At 39.4% G+C, this 19,830-nt stretch overlaps 1 long non-coding RNA gene across 1 annotated transcript; it reads left to right on the top strand.

Moving 5' to 3' along the window:
• On the top strand, positions 1–9,972 carry LOC309708451. The gene is made up of 3 exons (XR_014277270.1): positions 1–82; positions 794–864; positions 8,907–9,972. It is a non-coding gene; the product is annotated as an uncharacterized lncRNA (long non-coding RNA).
• Positions 9,973–19,830: the final 9,858 nt, after the last annotated feature.

Here is a 19,830-nt window from a genome sequence, read left to right as displayed (position 1 = left end):
CCCTCCCCGACTAAATCGGTCTCAGTTATGTACTGAAATATAAGAATGGACATTAGAGGCTTCTTTCAAAGAAAAAACTCAGGTAAATGTTATTTTATATATTATGCTTTGTATGTTGTTCAGTATATTTCTATGCAAAACAAGAGGGATTTCAGTACACAGCAGGATATTCACATTTGTAACCAGATATTTACATACACTTTAGGGAGAAAACATAAAACATTTTTACTGTACAACATCAATTTAGAGTAAACTTTTGTTTTAGATAAATATTGAAATATCTTTTGAATTAGTTAAATGTCAGAATAAAGAGAGACAGAGCTGTCTATTTTTTATCACTTTGATCAAATTTAGGAGTACATATACATTAAGTTTATTGTTAATTAGTAAGAAACTCCAGACGATTCCATTCTGAGCTGAAGAAGCTTCTGATAGGTTAGTAGAGTCCATGTGAGTAAACTGGTGGCACAGCTGTGGATGCATATAAGGCAAAACACAGAGCCTGTTTTTTTGAAATGGGAAAATCAAGAGATGTCAACCAAAACACCAGGAAAAGAACTGTGGAGCTCCATAAGTGTGGCTCAGTTTGAATACAATTTGGTGCCATTTGCAATTAAGAAATACAGATAGTTTCTCTCTTTACTCTTAAAGTTAACAAATATGTTTTTTATATTTATCAATCTAAAAAAATAAACATTTAGTCCGATTTGATGTTACAATTAAAAAGTGTTTGTGTTTTGATCTGAACAGTACATAAATATGTGGTTTCAACTGTATATTTGATGATTGTCAGCACAAAGAGGGAGAGAGAGGAACAGAGAGGGAGATGGAGAATGAGGACAGAACAGAGATGAACAAGAGCAGGTGAGACACACATGTTAGTCAAATGGTCGTTTACCAAAAGTATCACCGTATCATAGGTACTCATGTATCTCGTACCTAGTGTTTCTTTTTAGGTTTGCTATTTTTCAAATTCTATATTTATTAAGTTATGCAGGCTTGTTTGCACAACAAGGATAAATAATTATATAAACTTTTCTCAATCTAAATATTGTACTTTGGTGGAATTAAAAAATAAGTGTAGTGCAGGTCTATGATGATTTTTAGTGCTACTATCATCTAGTTCTGATTCTGGTTCTGTCTTGGTTAAGTCCTCAGTAGTCCTGATTTTGAACTGTTGTAGTCCTGTTTTAATTCCGGATCAGTTCTGGGTCTGGTTGAATTGGGGTTTAGTCCCTGTGTCTTGATACAGCCCCGACTTTGTTCTGCCTTGCTGCTTAATTAAAAAACTAGTTTAAGATGTCCTGCACATGTGATATATATTTTTCCCTATATGAAGTCATTCTTTTTTGAACAAAACTCAAAACAGAGCCTATTAATCTTTCAGTCATTTCTAACCCCCCCCCCCCCCCCCCAAAAAAAAAAAATAAATAAAAATAAAAATACCACATGCATACTACCCTTTAGGGCTAAGCCCCGGGTGTTTCAAATGTCTGGCTCCGCCTCTGAGTCTGCCTGTGTATCTTCCTCCGTCTCCCTGTGCATTCTCCCCGCGCTGTCCTCCCTGCAAGGTACCCTCACTGACGTTCAGGTTTTGTTGTTTAACTTTTAGTTTCCCCAGTTTAGAGTGTTTTCAGTTCTGTTTCTCGCCACCCTTTCCTTTGTTTGGTACATCACTGTCGCAATAAAGCTCGCTCACTTCAGAAGCCACCATTGTTAATTCTCTGCGAGCAGTGAAGAACCAAAACTAGGACTTGCAAGTTTTGCCGTGCCCCAGTGGCCAGAGCGAAGTTGTGCTGCAGATCCTAGCATGAAAGCTGAGGGACCAGTCAGCCGGCAGAAAGGCCAGTTGATGCCTCGACAGGCTGGCGTTGCTTATGCATAAGAGAAAAGCAACAATACAGCGTGCTTCACTGCTCCAAGACATCCGCGGTCCTTTCACACGGTAAGTATGTCTGTTATAGCCGTCGCTTCATAAATGGCTGTCAGCGCTAATTATTCAAACCCTGTCTAAAAGGCGACTCATTTGTTGTCCAAAAACATTTCCTCTAAATTTGCAAAGTTACTGATTTAAAAAAATATATTTTCGATTTTTAGCTGGATGTCACACATATGCAACACACGATAGACTCTTGAGTATATTTAAATAGCAAAATTCACAATGGTATAACCATGTTAAACAAAAGATGCCCAAGTGTGCACCAATGCAGTTTAAATGCAAGCCTTTAAACTGTATGCTGATAAGTGCATGAAGTATACCTTTACCTCTATAGCTGAAAAGACTGTATTCATAATTTGTGGATCTGCTGATTTGTTTTTATGATTAATGAAAGACCAAGACAGACTTTTAATTCATTTGAAAGCCTGATGCTTAACATTGTCCACCCCAGTTGTAAAACTCAGAAACCAGTCTTACTTGTTATCATCTATCGTCCACCTGGGCCTTACACAGAGTTTCTGTCTGATTTCTCAGACTTTATATCTAATTTAGTTCTGAGCTCAGATAAAATAATTATTGTGGGTGATTTTAACATCCATGTAGATGCTAAAAATGACAGCCTCAACATGGCATTTAATCTGTTATTAGACTCAATTGGTTTCTCTCAAAATGTAAAAGAACCCACCCACCACTTTAATCACACTCTAGATCTTGTTTTAACATATGGCATAGAAACTGAACATTTAACAGTGTTTCCTGAAAACCCTCTCCTGTCTGATCATTTCCTGATAACATTTACATTTACAATAATTGATTACACAGCAGTGGAGAGTAGACTTTATCAAAGTAGATGTCTTTCTGAAAGCGCTGTAACTAAGTTTAAGAATATAATCCACCCACTGTTATCATCTTCAATGCCCTGTACCAACATAGAGCAGAGCAGCTATCTGAACGCTACCCCAACAGAGTTCGATTATCTTGTTAATAATTTCACCTCCTCACTACGTACGACTCTGGATACTGTAGCTCCTGTGAAAACTAAGGTCTCTAATCAGAAGTACCTGACTCCGTGGTATAATTCTCAAACACGTACCCTAAAGCAGATGACTCGTAATCTGGAGAGGAAATTGCGTGTCACAAATTTAGAGGATCATCATTTAGCCTGGAGAAATAGTTTGCTGCTTTATAAGAAAGCCCTCTGCAAAGCCAGAACATCTTACTATTCGTCACTGATTGAAGAAAAGAACAACCCCAGGTTTCTCTTCAGCACTGTAGCCAGGCTGACAAAAAGTCAGAGCTCTTTTGAGCCAACCATCCCTTTAACGTTAACTAGTAATGACTTCATGAACTTCTTCACAAATAAAATTCTTATCATTAGAGGAAAAATTACCAATAATCATCCCACAGATGTAATATTATCTACAGCTACTCTTAGTACCATTGATGTTAAGTTAGACTCTTTTTCTCCAATTGATCTTTCTGAGTTAACTTCAATAATTACTTCCTCCAAACCATCAACGTGTCTTTTAGACCCCATTCCTACAAAACTGCTCAAAGAAGTCCTGCCATTAATTAATTCTTCAATCTTAAATATGATCAACCTATCTCTAATAATCGGCTATGTACCACAGGCCTTCAAGCTGGCTGTAGTTAAACCTTTACTCAAAAAGCCATCTCTAGACCCAGCAGTCTTAGCTAATTATAGGCCAATCTCCAACCTTCCTTTCATATCAAAAATCCTTGAAAGAGTAGTTGTCAAACAGCTAACTGATCATCTGCAGAGGAATGGCTTATTTGAAGAGTTTCAGTCAGGTTTCAGAGCTCAGCACAGCACAGAAACAGCTTTAGTGAAGGTTACAAATGATCTTCTTATGGCCTCTGACAGTGGACTCATCTCTGTGCTTGTCCTGCTAGACCTCAGTGCAGCGTTCGATACTGTCGACCATAATATCCTATTAGAGCGATTAGAACATGCTGTAGGTATTACAGGTACTGTGCTGCAGTGGTTTGTATCATATCTATCTAATAGACTCCAATTTGTTCATGTAAATGGAGAGTCCTCTTCACACACTGAGGTTAATTATGGAGTTCCACAGGGTTCAGTGCTAGGACCAATTCTGTTTACATTATACATGCTTCCCTTAGGCAGCATCATTAGAAGACATAGCATACATTTACACTGCTATGCTGATGACACCCAGCTCTATCTGTCGATGAAGCCAGATAACACACACCAATTAGTTAAACTGCAGGAATGTCTTAAAGACATAAAGACCTGGATGGCCGCTAACTTTCTGCTTCTTAATTCAGATCAAACTGAGGTTATTGTACTCGGCCCTGAAAATCTTAGAAATATGGTATCTAACCAGATTCTTACTCTGGATGGCATTACCTTGGCCTCCAGTAAAGCTGTGAGGAACCTTGGAGTCATTTTTGACCAGGACATGTCCTTCAACGCACATATTAAACAAATATGTAAGACTGCTTTCTTCCATTTGCGCAACATCTCTAAAATTAGAAATATCCTGTCTCAGAGTGACGCTGAAAAACTAGTTCATACATTTATTACTTCCAGGCTGGACGACTGTAATTCATTATTATCAGGAAGTACAAAAAACTCACTGAAAAGCCTTCAGCTAATCCAAAATGCTGCAGCAAGAGTCCTGACAGGGACTAGAAAGAGAGAGCAGATTTCTCCTGTTTTGGCTTCCCTTCATTGGCTTCCTGTTAAATCCAGAATTGAATTCAAAATCCTGCTCCTCACATACAAGGTCTTAAATAATCAGGCCCCATCTTATCTTAATGACCTTGTAGTACTATATCACCCTATTAGAGTACTTCGCTCTCGCTCTGCAGTCCTACTTGTTGTTCCTAGAGTATTTAAAAGTAGAATGGGAGGGAGAGCCTTCAGTTTTCAGGCCCCTCTTCTGTGGAACCAGCTTCCAGTTTGGATTCGGGAGACAGACACTATCTCTACTTTCAAGATTAGGCTTAAAACTTTCCTTTTTGCTAAAGCATATAGTTAGGGCTGGACCAGGTGACCCTGAATCCTCCCTTAGTTATGCTGCAATAGACGTAGGCTGCCGGGGATTCCCATGATGCGTTGAGTTTTTCCTTTCCAGTCACCTTTCTCACTCACTATGTGTTAAAGACCTCTCTGCATTGAATCATATCTGTTATTAATCTCTGTCTCTCTTCCACAGCGTGTCTTTTATCCTGTCTTCCTTCTCTCACCCCAACCGGTCGCAGCAGATGGCCCCGCCCCTCCCTGAGCCTGGTTCTGCCGGAGGTTTCTTCCTGTTAAAAGGGAGTTTTTCCTTCCCACTGTCGCCAAAGTGCTTGCTCATAGGGGGTCATATGATTGTTGGTTTTTTCTCTGTATCTGTTATTATAGGATCCACTGTACAATATAAAGCACCTTGAGGCGACTTTTGTTGTGATTTGGCGCTATATAAATAAAATTGAATTGAATTGAATTATTATACCTAGAACAAGAGAGTCTGATAGGTGTCTATGTTAAGAATCCTTAACAGCGGTTCGTGTGTTGAAACAACACTGTTCTCCCAGAAATTTGTCAGTTTCTTTTTCATTTTGAGTATAATTTTAAAATCTTAGTTCAAACTGCTTGAAAATGTATTTGCACAAGAAGTTTATTCTATCTCCTATAGTCTACTAGCAGAAAACTGTCTCTTAATGAATCAAACCTTTCTTTGTGAAGATGCATAAAGAGCCTTTATTTTACCTAGAATAAGCGATTCTGACAGGTGTCTACCCTAGGAATCCTTAACAGAGATTAATGTGTTAAAATGACAGTGTTCTCACTTTTAAAATCAAATCGAATCGATATTGAAATATTGATTCTTCTGATCCAGATATTTATGTTCTAAAACAGATTTTTATATTAAAATATTAATATTGCAGTCATTTGGGCTAAATTTTTGGTTGTAGTTAACAGGAACACAGTGGAAAATAAATATATTATTTGGATCGTCTAAATGATTGGTAGGAACTACTTCTTCCTCTGTCATTGTGATATGTGAAATATGCATGTGTAAATGCATCAAGGCTTATGTGCGTTCAATCCCTCAGTTGACAATAATGGCTGATCATAAGCATACGCATAAGCGGAGCTTTTTCAGCTCCATAAACAGCCAAGACTTGGTTTGTGACACGTGGCAAGACCACAAACCTTGTCATATACTATCAAAAGCAAATTATAACACCGAATATGATGAGATTATGATGAGGCGAACTGAAGAGAAGGAGAGGGACAGGTGCTGTAAAGGGCAAGTCTGACATTGCACTATCCAGGTACAGAGGGAGAAAATGTGGAGCTGTTGGCGACGTGTAGCACTGTTGATAAATTTTGGAAAATGATTAATGTCTAGGCTTAGGTTTTTGTGTCGAGTTTTAGTAATGTTAATTCACTTCATCCTTAAAACTACTGAATTCCCATTTGTTCAAATGTACACTGATTAACATGGTTATGAAATAAGTAATGAAATAAATACATGCTATAATACAAAGATGTATGAGTTTAGATTGGAGTGTGTCCCAGAGATCACCTCACATCAATCCAATTGGCTCAGATTTAGTCAGGTAAGGTTTAAAGTGGATTATATAGGCTAGGTGTCGTTAAAAAATACAACGTACATGGGGTAAAACAAGGTTTAGGTAAGGATAGTAAGATGATAACATGTATTTATAAAATGTTTCCCAGCTTTATTATTATTTTCAGTCAGTCACATGTGTTTTGAGTGATTGTTAATTAAATATTTTTAAATATAACCATTGACTTTTCAGATTTTTTATTTCTTGTATGATAATTTTTCATAATTAAAAAATAAGAAAAGGTAGTATGATGTCTTTTATTCAAGGTATAATTTGAAATACACTTTTTTATTTTGATTTTCAAAGCACATTAAGTTACTTGGTATCAGATTAGAAGGAAATGAGACATCACTCTTAGTTCAAACTACTTGAAAACCTATTTGCCCACAATGTTTCTTCTATCTCCTTTTCAATACAATTCAATTTGATTATATTTATGCAGCACCACATCACAACAACGGCTGCCTCAAGGTGCTTTATAATGTAAGGTAAAGACCCTACAATAACACAAAGAAACAGAGAAAATCTTAACGATCTAATGACCCTCTATGAGCAAATACTTTGGCGACCTCCTGCAGAACCCGGCTGAAGGAGGGGTGGCTGTCTGATGTGGCTGCTTGGGGAGAGGAGAAAAACAGGACAAAAGACATGCTGTGGAAGAGAGACAGAAATTCATAATAACTAATAATGGCACACATAGTGAGGTGAAAAAGAGGACTGAAGAAAAAACACTTAATGCATCCCCAGCATGGGGAATCCGCCAGCACACGTATTCCAGAGTAACTGAGTGAGGATTCAGGGTCACCTGATCCAGCCCTAACTATATGGTTAATCAAAAAGGAAAGTTTTAAGCCTAATCTTAAAAGTATAGAGGGTGTTCTATATCCTAACTGGAAAGCTGGTTCAACAGAAGAGGGCCCTTAAAGCTGAAGGCTCTGCCTCCCATTCTACTTTCTCCCATTCAATTTCTACTTTTATATACTCAAGGAACTACTAGTAAGCCTGCAGTCAGAGAGGGAAGTGCTCTAATGGGGTGATATTGCACTATAAGGCTATTATGACAAGATAAGGCCTGATTATTCACCAGCTTCTATGTGAGGAGCAGGATTTTAAGTTCATTTCTGTATTTTTTCCTGCTCTGTCTTTTTAGCCTGTCAGTAGTCTTGCTCCAGAATTTGGATCAACTAAAGGCTTTTCAATACATTTTAAGGACATAATAACACATTCCAGAATTCCAGCCCAGAAGTAATAAATGCATGAACTATTTTTTCAGCTTCATTTCAAATTTGAGAGATATTGCACAAATGGAAGAAAGCAGTCCTAGATATGTTGCATTGAAGCACATATCCTTTTTTAAAAAACCCATTTACTGAATTTTTTTCAAAGTAAGCACATCACTACACCACACATCAGTAAGACCATTTCTCAGAGCTCATACCTTCTACCGTATGATATTTTATTTCTCAATGGATCTGTTGTTACAATAGGGACTGTAAACTTATTACCCAAGCAGAGAACCTCACAAACTTTAATTTTCTGATGTTGTGAGAGGATTTTATTATGTCAGGAAAAGTAATTCAATTCAATTCCATTTTATTCCATATAGTACCAAATCACAGCAAGTTGCCTCAAGGTGCTTGTGTAAGGTTCCAAAACTTTTTCTATGGAAATATGAAAAAGAGTTGTCCTCCCAAATTTACCTAAAACCTATAGGATGTAGTCTGCAAATGTTCCTCTAATAGTCAGGTAACAACTTAATGTTACTTGAGTGCGTGTCTTGCAACGACAGCACAAGTAATAAAGCAACTGTATTATTTGCTTTACTATTATTTGCAATGTTGTGATTATAGATATGACTAGTATATGTATTTTGCTCCTGTTTCTCAGTCTAGAAACTGAGAAATTTGTAAATCACCTATATATGAATGTGCTGATGTTCACATTTTCTTGGTTTGTAGGGCTCCGTACTTTGTGGAAATGAGCTAATTGAAAAGTTTTAATCTGACATAAGAATGTGAAGCAAGAGTTGATGCCCATCAAAAAGTTTAGACAGCAGGGTATGAACACAATGTCAGCTGTATTTGGTCTACTAAGAGTTATTCTCTGGACAGGAATAATGTAGAATAATTTAGAAGCTACCACCATTAGCGTCTAATGAGCCAAAACAGATGCATATTTGAAGAAACAGGTGAAGTTGGTAGTCCAGGTCTGGGTCTAATAATGATTAGTCCGGAGGTTTCAGTCTGTGTGGTTTATTCTCTAGCGTCATTCTGTTTTGTGGTTCTCTGATATTAGTTCGTTGCTGGGGCAAAGATCCAACACACAAGTCTTCCTTTTCTTTCTCTTCCGTATCCAGGAAGTACATCCTATCCTTTAAGGACTGAGGTGAAGTGGGGCATTCGGCTGCAGGTTCTGGAAAAAGAAAGGATACCTCATCAAAGTTTGTCATAGCTAGTATTCTTTTTTTCACAAATACAATCAGCAAGATGAACAGAAATTACTGACAAAAAAGTAAGAAAAAGTACATGCACAATCAGTAATGAAAACATGAACCCCATTAACATCAAATAAAGAATAATGAAATGACTGTGTTGGAAAAATGGAAAAATGGAGCCGCTGGAGACACCCTAGGGCAGGGGTGTCAAACTCAATTGCACAGGGGGCCAAAACTCAAGGCACACTTTAGGTCGCGGGCCAAACAAGATAAACATTTATTGAACATACTAAAAAAATGTTTTTTACATATAAATATGAATAAAAACAGACAGGAATATTATTCCAGAATAAATAAACTTGGAAAAAATAAACTTTTAACTTCACCTTTAAATATTTTGCTCTCTATAAAAATATATCCTGTAAAAATTATGCAAGTTAGAAATATGAACATGCTGCCAAAAACCCCCAGAAAAAATGAATGAAAATTGTGCTTTTAAGTAAACGCTAAAATAACAACAAATCAAAATAATCAAAACAATGAGATTTTGTTGCTATTATGCCATATATTAAAAAAACAAAATAAACTTAAAATATTTTGCTCTTCATAAAAATTTCTCCTGTCAAAATGATACAAATTCAAACTATAAAATATGAACATGATGCAAAAAACAAATTGTAAATATAAATAAAATTTCTGCTTTTCAGCAAAAGTTAAAAAAAACCCCAACAAATCATAACATTCAATTTTCTTTGCTCTTATGCCATTTTGTCAGAGCTAGATCAGAAGCTAGCATCTTTTAAGATGACAAGCTCGTTCAAGTTTGGTGTGAGGTCTTGTGTTGTAGAGATTCTCAGGATGGACTGCAGGTGTTCATCAGTGAGACGACTCCTGTGTGCTGTTTTGTTAACCTTCAACACTGAAAACAGCTTCTCACAGAGATATGTGCTACCAAACATACATAAGGTTTGAGCCGCATGTAGACGGAGCTGGGCGGGCCCTTCAGTGTCGTACTTTGTCTTGAGTGTGTCCCATTACACTGCAGCTCCATCAGCTCCATCTGAATCTGCACAGGTGCAGTTTCCATGTCAACTGTAAATGGGTTGCGAAGCAGTTCGAAAATCTCTTTTTGTGCTTCTCTCACCCCAACCGGTCGCAGCAGATGGCCCCGCCCCTCCCTGAGCCTGGTTCTGCCGGAGGTTTCTTCCTGTTAAAAGGGAGTTTTTCCTTCCCACTGTCGCCAAAGAGCTTGATTGTTGGGTTTTTCTCTGTATCTATGAAGCGCCTTGAGGCGACTTTTGTTGTGATTTGGCGATCGTGGCCCAAGAGTTGGGTGTTCGTCTTGTAATTGGAAGGTTGCCGGTTCGAGCCCCGGCTCAAACAGTCTCGGTCGTTGTGTCCTTGGGCAAGACACTTCACCTACCGCCTACTGGTGATGGCCAGAGGGGCCGATGGCACGTTATGGCAGCCTCGCCTCTGTCAGTCTGCCCCAGAGCAGCTGTGGCTACAACTGTAGCTTGCCTTCACCAGTGTGTGAATGTGAGAGTGAATGAATAGTGGTATTGTAAAGCGCTTTGAGGGGTCCCGAAAAGCGCTATATAAATGCAATCCATTATTATTATTATTATATATAAATAAAATTGAATTGAATTGAATTGAATTGAATTGAACCAAACCAAAGTGCCGTGCGAACTCAGTGCGCAGTGCACTCAATTTATCAGCAATGTCCGCATTTGGGAACACTGTTGCACTGACTTGGTTCAACATTACTTGGCTACAGGGAAAGTGAGGCAAGTTGCACTGGTGCATTTGTGACTCCCATAAGAGCAGCTTCACTTGAAATGTCTATACTGCATCATACATGCCATGTCCATGAACTGACAGATTTCCTTGCTGAGCTAAAAAACTCTATTGAGAACTTTCCCCAACTCAGCCAACGGACCTCTGTATGATGAGAAATGTCGGCAAACTCTGAATCTATTTCCTCCATAAAAGACTGAAATTGCTCGGATAAAATTTACAGTTTGTGTTATGGTGCTCATTACATGCTCCATTTTTAGGACTTTACCACACAGCGTTTCCTGTTGTATGACACAGTGATATGCTGTTAACTCACCAGTACAGTTCTCCACCTGCATCTTTACTTGCATCCTGCCGACTAGTCCACTTTTTTGTAAGTCCAACAAGTTTGTCCCAGGGCAGTTTCATGTCAGTTACACTTTGACATATGTTTTCAAAAATGTATTTTCCTGTCATTGTCCAGTGCATTGATTTAATGTCCTCTGTAACGCGCAAATTTGAGTCCACTCCACGGATGAAGATGGTCAGCTGTGTAATGTTCATCATGTCTGTACTTTGTTTCACAGCAAGAGAGTATGCAATAAAGTCTTTGCTTCTTTCATACAACTGTGTTCTTAAATCAGTGGCCGTCTCACAAACCCAATTAACAATCGTATTTCTGCTCAGGCTCACATTTGCCAAAATCTGCGTTTTGTCTGGACACAACACGTCACACACCTTCATCATGCAGCTCTTCAGAAACTTTCCCTTGGTAAATGATGGGGTTGATTTGGCTATCTCATCTATCACAGTAAAACTTGCTTTCACAACAACTTCACTTTGTGATTTTGCTCTGGTGAAAAACGTCTGCTGAGATGTCAGATTATTCTTTAGTTCTTCTACTTTCTGTATTTTCTGTTCTGCATTTAGGTTTTCTGGCTTATCCCGATGTTTTGTCTCAGAGCACCATCTTAAATTTAATTCCACATTAGCACACAAATAAGACACGTGGCATTAGGTACTGGCGGTAGGTACTGGCAGGCCAAGCGGAACACGGCTTGGGGAGTGATGAAAACAAAACGCGAATTTGGGAGGAGCAGGCCAAGGAAAAAGACTTTCAGGCTGCCTCAAAGAGATTTTGGCAAACTGTTAGATGACTTAGGAGTGGAAAAGTTCCAACTAAGGATATTGTTATGTAATGTAAGGAATACTGTGAGGACTTCTTCCCACAGACATGTCTTCCATAGAGGAATCCGATTATCTGGGGACTAGGGGTAAGGCTCGTTTATCACTGGGGATCAGGTCACTGAGGCAGTTAAACAACACCTTGGTCTAGAGCCCCTGGGTTTGCCTCTACAATGTTCATGGAGATGGTGAGTCCCATCTTCAGAAGGATGACTGTAGGGCATGCTCCAACCATCGGAGGACCACACTTCTATGCCAGGGTGCTTGAAAGGAGAGTCTCTGTTAGTTGAACCTCAGATACAAGAGGAATAATGTGATTTTCATCCAAGTCACCGAACATCGGACCATGTCTTTACCTTCTCTAGAAAATTTGAAATATGTGGTAAGTTATTATCTTAGTTCTATAGATTCTATACGTTCCAAATTATTATGCAAATTGTGTTTAAGTGTCATAAAGATTAAATAAGTTGTTTTTCAATTAAACCCATGGATGGAATTGTGCTCTTTGGATGATTGAAATCAATATTAGACACCTATGATCATTAGTTTGCCAGGTGAGCCCAATTAAAGGAAAAACTACTAAAGAAGGATGTTCCACATTATTAAGCAGACCACCATTTTCAAGCAATATAGGAAGGAAAAATGATCTCTCTGTTGCTGAAAAGCGTGAAATAGTTGAATGCCTTGGACATGTAATGAAAACGTCAGCTATTTCACGAAAACTTAAGCGTGATCACTATAATGTAAGAGATTTGTGGCTGAGTCACAGCACACATGGGTTCGTGCAGATAAAGGCACAACGAGGAAGGTTTCTGCCAGACAAATACATCAGGTTAAGAGAGCAGCTGCTAAAAGGCCATTACAAAGCAGCAAATAGATATTTTGAAGCTGCTGGTGCCTCTGGAGCCCTGCGAACATCAAAGTGTAGGATCCTCCAGAGACTTGCAATTTGTCATAAACCTTATATTTGGCCACCCTAACCAATGCTCACAAGCAGAAACGGCTGCAGTGGGCCCAGAACTACAAGAAGACTAATTTTCAAACAGTCCTGAGTGCCGTGCAACCCTGGATGTGCCAGATGGATGCAGTGGTGGATGGTTGGTGGACAGCTATCATGCCTCAACAGGGCTGCAACATCAGCAAGGAGGTGGTGGAGTCATGTTTAGAGCCGGAATCATGGGGAGAGAGCTTGGTGTGAAAAAGACCTCTGCAAAGTATGTGGAGTTTCTGACTGACCACTCTCTAGAAGAACTGTGCCTTCTGCAACAAAACCGTCTTCATGCAAGACAATGCACCATCTTATGCTACAAGGAACCTCTGCATCTTTGGCTGCTATCGGCATAAAAGAAGAGAAACTTATGGTGTGGCCCCCATTCTTCCCTGACCTCAATCCTATTGAGAATACGAGGGTGGGAGGCAGTTCACATCCAAACAGCAGCTCTGGGGGGCTGCAAAGACATTCAAGTAGAAACTTTCCAAAAACTTACAAGTTACATGGATGCAAGAATTGTAAAACTGATATCAAACAAGGTGTCCTATGTTAATATTTAACTTGACCTGTTAAGATGTTTTTGATTGAAATAGCTTTTGATTTCAGTAAAATTGATCTACTAATGCTGCAAATTCAACAAATGACCATTTTCAATTCTTTGCAACTATAAAATGTTTTGAAACTCTGTGTGCTAAAAAAAATCGACTGACTGTACTGCTGTCTTTATTGGCCTAGATTCTTAAAAAGAGAGATTTCTAATCTCACAAGTCTTATTTTTTCTTCCATGTCAGTTATTAATGGCCCGTTGGTATGTGTAATTTACAGCAAGGCTGAAGAATCCATGCCGGCAAGGGTGAGACTTTATTTTCATGGGCACACTATGCGGCCAATCACATCCAAAGACAGACTGGTATCATATCATTATGTGAAAGAAGGAAGGGGAGCAGACGCTCCAAGACTGCAAGTGTAGTGATACAGGCTGAGTACACAGAGAGAAATGGGAGCAGGGCCATTTTACAGTTCAGTATTGAAATACAATATCCCAAAAAGCTGATTCATCTGGACGTAGCGTTTTCAGTGGGAGAAACGTTTCGTCACTCATCCAAGTGACTTCTTTGGTCTCAGCTGACTGCAGGTTTCCCCAACCTTATAAACAGTACATTTGCATAATGACTGAAACTAGAACCACTAGGAGTGGAGCCAAACCCGAATACGGTATTCAGAAAGGTACAAATAACGTGTTTTTTAAAGAATACTTATTTTGAACAAATACTTAAAAAAATATTCATATTCGGGAACAAGAAAAACTTTATATCAAAAAGCTGAGTTTCCTTATGAGACCGCTGTGCATGACTAGATGAGTGATGTGTAAAAGAGGTGACTGACATGGGCTGCTCCACACAGCAACAGAGAAGGCTCGGCTGAGCGAAAAAAGGCTGAACTGCATCACTATTATTGTTGAATAGATTTTTTTATACCTTAACTGAGTTCCGGAGGTGGTTTATAACTTTCGCGAAGATCGGAAGATTATTCTATTACGCTGCATTACTGAAATAGGCTGTTGACAGAGTAACGTTAACGTTCGGTTTAAAAGGTTAAAACAATGCTTGTGTAGTTGTGTTGAATTTTATGCACTTGTGGGAGTTATATGGTACGTTTAAGTTAGTTTTGCAGACAGCAAGATGTGGGCTATAGAGTAATTAACTTTAGCATAGCTTCCTGTCACTCATTAACTTAGCTGAAACTCCCCACATGGATTTGGGCAATCAAACAGAAAAGAGTGTTGCTGTGTGGAAGCATTTTACAGCCAGTACTGCAGATTAAACCAAAGTGATATGTAATGTGTGCAAAAGTCAAATCAGCAGAGGCAGATATATCAAACATCTGGCAACATCTGCATAATCACATGCACTTAAAGCATCCTCTCCTGGTACTGTCTGCCAACTCCCCCCACAAGCATCAATCCCCCCACCAGCACCAATTCATCATCACAACCATGTCCTGCCCCTGCAAGTCAGTTTCGCTGTCTGTTCAGTGTCCTCCAACAAGGAGGTGGTGGGGTTCATAATCTTCACAATGGTATTTTATCAGTTGGTGGTTTAATCATGGATGAGGCAATTGCTGTTATTTTCTTTTCGATGATGTTCCTTGTTACATATTCATTGCTGGATTTATGGAAAAACATCAACTAATATTGCATATCCATAATTATTATAATGGATATAATTAAAGAACACTTACACTATAATGTTAATTCGAAGTTAAACGCAAAAAAACTTGATTATTATGCCTATTTAGAATTTTACTCGAATGCACATACAAATACTTTTCCACCCTCAACAAATACAAATACGCCTGCTTTGCACATCTCTAAGAACCACTGAATAAACAATCGGCTGGGAGGTTAGTTCCTTGATCATTAGTATGCAGATTGTCATGACCGTTGATGAACAACCACTGATCAACACTCACTCATCAAATGCCACTGATCAGTGGCCATGAGTACCATTCACAGAGAGTTGGGGAATAGCTGAAATCACAGCATTGTAAGATGGTGAAAGATGTACCCTTAGGTCCCCTCCTCGATTCAGAGATGGTCTTTCCCTTTTCACGTAAATGGCCTCCTTGACTCTGCGCTCAAACCAGCGTTCCTTCCTGTCCAGGATGTGTACATCCCCATCGCTGAAAGAGTGTCCACTGGCCTGCAGGTGTAAATAGACTGCAGAGCCCTGGCTTGACGAGGTATCTCTGCGTTGTGACATCTGCTTCGCCGGAGGTTGTTTGGTTTCCCTGATGTACAAGCCAGTTCTCAATAAAAGGCACTATAGTTTGCAAAAGGTACCTGAAGGAATCTTAGACCAAAACAAAATGTTCAGGTCTAATGAAACAAGAATTGAACTATTTAGCCTGAACGCAAGCATCAGATCTCTAGGAAAGTCAAAGTCAAAAAAACTTTATTTATCCCCAAGGGGCAATTAAGAGAGGAGAAACCCACTCATCACCTGGCCAATACCATCCCTACAATGAAGCATGATGGTGGCAGCATCATTTTGGGGATTTTTTTTTTTTTTTTTTTTTGGTTGCAGGAGCTGGGAGACCAGTCAAGGTTGAGTGAAAGATTAATACAGTGTAGTGGGGTTTGGTTTGAGGCTCAGCTGCAGGGGAGGGGTACAGCAGCATGTTCAGAGGACAGCTTCATTGCAGGTTGTGCAGCAGTGTTGGTGGTGGGGGCAGCTGGGACATTTTCCCCAGGAATACACGCTTACAGAGGTCAGGCAGGTGTTCTGTGTTGCTGAGGGGTCAACACCCTCCCTCAGTCCAGGAGAGACGTGCAACGTTCTGGTAAGATGCTAGGTGGTATGGACTATGGTGGATATAGTGAATATAGCCGCCAGGCTATGATGGATTTGGGTTGCATGCAGACCCTGGTTCACCAAACCCTGGTTTGGCCCAGGACATTATTGGAGGCGGAGTGGGTGAAGGTTAGGTTTATGTATGGAGAGATTCATGAAACAAATATTAGGGCAAAAGCTAGTTGGGAAGTCAGCACATAGCCCGTGCCTGACGCTTCCTATAATTCGGGGAAGAGATTCGCCGGGGTTCAATAACTTGTTGTGGGAGGGCATGGGGATGCTTTAGCAACCTTTAGTGGAGTGTTTGTGCTGCTCACAGCATCAATGTGGTGTTGGGCGACACTGACTCTGAGGAGGAGCAGACAGCGGGGCCTTTTTGCTCCACAGAAGATTTTCCACTGGAGCAGTCTTGACAATACCCTAGACTCACCCTTCCACCAAGTGATAAAAATTTATGGTCACTTGGTGCGCCCTGAAGCAGCACGCACCTACTAGCACTTTAATATTGATTAAAGATAGGCTGTATCAAGTGAGTTGTGACACTCGCACAGAAGAACATACAATGTTGTTGGTGCCTAAAAGTCGCCAGGAAATTAACCTCTTTTTTTTTTCTATTTTTTTCAGTACAACCCCACGGCAAGGCACATTGGATATGTTAAACACACATAGATATCACTTATTATTTGCTCTGGTAGACTTCTGGTATCTGCCTTTTTTTAATGAGGGACCACAATATTCATAGCTCTATGCAATGAGGATGTAACACTACTAAAATAGTCTGAAGAAGCAAGATTTATGTAATTGCTCTGCATTGTGTTGACACTTGGCACTGAAAAAGACAATAGTGCCAGAATGACTTCTTTAAACTTGCTTACTTTACATAGATGCACTCTAATGACCTTTATTTCCCACTGCTGTGTAGTCAATTACTGTAAATTTACATTTTATTATTAAATAATCAGCCAACAGAGGATTTACAGGGAATATTGTTATAGTAAACCACTAACCAACCAATAATAGAAAACCTGCTGTACCTCCTGAGCCACAGCCATGCAAAAAACAAAACAAAAAAAACATGTAACGCATGCACATGTAACTACTGGTCCGATCAGCGAGAGAACCAGAAAAATAATAGATTCCAACACTGTTTTAGCAATAGCCAGTCTATTGACATTTATTTCGACTGATAAATGAAAATTGAATGAATGACAAAGATAAGAATGTTGTCACCTGATTGGATCTGTAAAAATATAATCTTATTTTGCTGTGATATTTTTTCAATTTGTCACCAGTTGGTTCCAGCATTTCTCCATGCAACATAAACTATATTTACCGCTTACGTGGCCTTTGCTACTTTTGTGCGCTTCATCCTTTTCCGCCTCATGAGGGTCACCTGAGGCCTCTTCAAGCCTGCGATCAGTAGCAGCAACCTGGGCCGCGACTTGGTGAGCCAGCTTCTCAGTAGCGTCCCCTTGGGAAACCTGTAGAAATAGCAATATATTACAGCATGGAGAGCCACACAGCACTTTTTCATGCTTTCTAATTTTTTCTTCTTTTTAATACATAAAAGATTAACAAAAAAAAGATAGTATAATGTTTTTCCAAATCTCTTTAGCAGCATTTATTTAGTATACCTTAATTCATAGATGGATAGATAGTAAAGCATGTAAAATTTATTCATATTTGGGCCTGATCCTTGGGGTGGACCAATTATTTGGCACGGCGTGTTATGGGGTTTAAAAGCCACAGAGATCTACAGTCCTTCTGATTAATTGCTCCTTCCATAATTCCTCTTCTACACCACTGCAATCGGGAAATATAAAATATTTAGGTATTAATGTTTCTCCCAAGCTTGAAGATCTAACTAAATTAAACCATATCCCACTTTTAAAGAAGGTAGAAGATGATCTGGCTAGATGGAAATGTCTACCCATATCACTCATGGGAAGGGTTGCCGCTATAAAAATGATGGTCTTACCAAAAATAAATTATTTATTCTCAATGATCCCAACTAAACCGCCACAAGATTGGTTCAGATCTCTAGATTCATGTATGTCCAAATTCCTTTGGAAAAATAAACCCCCACGTATAAGCTTAAAAACACTACAAAAGACCAAGGATAAAGGAGGACTAGAACTGCCTAACTTTCAGCACTACTTCTTAGCCAACAGGCTTCAGTTTATCTCAGGATGGCTAAAACATACCCTCTTAGATGAACCTTGGCTAGATGTAGAACAAGCACTTTGCAATAATCTAGAGCTTATCAGCTCAAACATCCAACGACATGAATGCTTCAAAAGCGTCAACATCAGCTCTTCTCTGACAGCATGGTGGGAGTTTCTAAAATTGACAGCGTCTTCATTAATCCCATGCAAACGTACACCTATCTGGAACAACCCTGACATATTATAAAACAATAATATGATAAACCTTTCAGATTGGAGTGGTAAAGGAATCAAATATTTAGAACATATACTAGAAGGAACAGAATTTATTCCATTTGACAGACTGGTTACACAATATGGGATCAACAAGAAAAGATTTTTAGAATATCAACAAATTAAATCCATAGTAAAAAAGAAATTTAAACCGGGTCAAGTTGAACTACAAACACCACCAAGTGTGGTTCAATTTCTTACTCTTAAACCCCCCAAATTACTATCCAAAATATACAGAATGCTTTCTAAAACAGATGAATCAATATCACTTCCTATTGCAAAATGGGAAGCGGATTTATCAGTTAACTTAGACCAAAACTTCTGGTCTCAGATTTGCTTAAAAACCTTTCATCTAATCAGAAATCCCAGTCTTCAATTAATTCAATACAAAATATTACATAGAGTGTACTATACAGGTCATCGGATGTTCAAGATGGGCTTTACGTCTACCAACAACTGCTCACACTGTCAAAACAATACACCAGACAATTATATTCACGCTCTTTGGTTCTGTCCACCAGTGCAGAAGTTTTGGCGCGAGATATGTGAAGACTTATCAAAGTGTCTGAAATGTAACATTCCAACTTCCCCTTTAGTGTGTTTGTTGGGCAGCTTAGATAATGTCACTACAGAAAAGAATATAGCCCATATGGTTTTCACTGCCCTATGCATAGCCAAGAAAACTGTCCTCATGAACTGGAAAAATAAAAATAACCTTAATTCTAACCAATATAGAAATTATCTATTAGATTACATTAGTCTTGATACAGCCTCGGCCACCACATCAGATCAATTGCTCTGGGCTCCTTTGATCAGCTCCATCACCTAGCGGGGGTGGGGGGTCATAGTTTGATCCCGCCTATGCTGTTGTGATTGGTGTGGGGGTAGGGACAGGCTTAGGGCGTCGGGGGGTTCCCCAGGAGCATCTTCCTTGGAGGGCTCAACCCGGGGTAGCGGTCATGGCCTATTAAGGGCTCTGTTGGCTCTTAGGTGACGGTTTCCTCGTGGATGCGTGCAGCGGGGCTAGGGGAGGGTCTGTGCTGACGGACGTGGGGTTGTAGGGGTGCTCCGTCTCCGGGCTGGGGCACTGGCTGGGCCTC

This window comes from Aulonocara stuartgranti (assembly GCF_965226115.1).
Source record: "Aulonocara stuartgranti genome assembly, chromosome: 6".
NCBI lineage: Eukaryota > Metazoa > Chordata > Actinopteri > Cichliformes > Cichlidae > Aulonocara > Aulonocara stuartgranti.
Note: the sequence above shows the minus strand (reverse complement) of the source record. Positions and strands in the feature narration are given on the sequence as shown.